We start from the raw sequence: 231 nt of genomic DNA on the forward strand, positions 1-231 counted from the left end.
CCTTTAAACCCCCCCCCCCCCCCCATAAGAGGCTAATCTGAGTAGTGAAACACTCATAATGCACTCCACCACCTCTTCCTCGGGGGTGATGTAGTGCGGTGCAGTCCTCCTGTCGTTGCAGCAGCATGAGGGCAGTTTTCCGTCTACAGGTAGACTCCATCTTCACTCCAGCCTACACCTGTTGGAGGGGACGCAGTCACGATGCCCCCTCGTGGTTTCAACACGAATCGC

At 56.3% G+C, this 231-nt stretch overlaps 1 protein-coding gene across 1 annotated transcript in view; it reads right to left on the reverse strand.

Annotated features, from left to right (window-relative positions):
• Positions 1–231, reverse strand: part of dock3 (dedicator of cytokinesis 3) — a 55,785-nt gene that overhangs the window by 54,281 nt on the left and 1,273 nt on the right. The gene's annotated exons all lie outside the window — the stretch shown is intronic.

The sequence above is a fragment of the Anarrhichthys ocellatus genome, unplaced genomic scaffold (assembly GCF_004355925.1).
Source record: "Anarrhichthys ocellatus isolate YVR2014 unplaced genomic scaffold, GSC_Weel_1.0 scaffold5, whole genome shotgun sequence".
NCBI lineage: Eukaryota > Metazoa > Chordata > Actinopteri > Perciformes > Anarhichadidae > Anarrhichthys > Anarrhichthys ocellatus.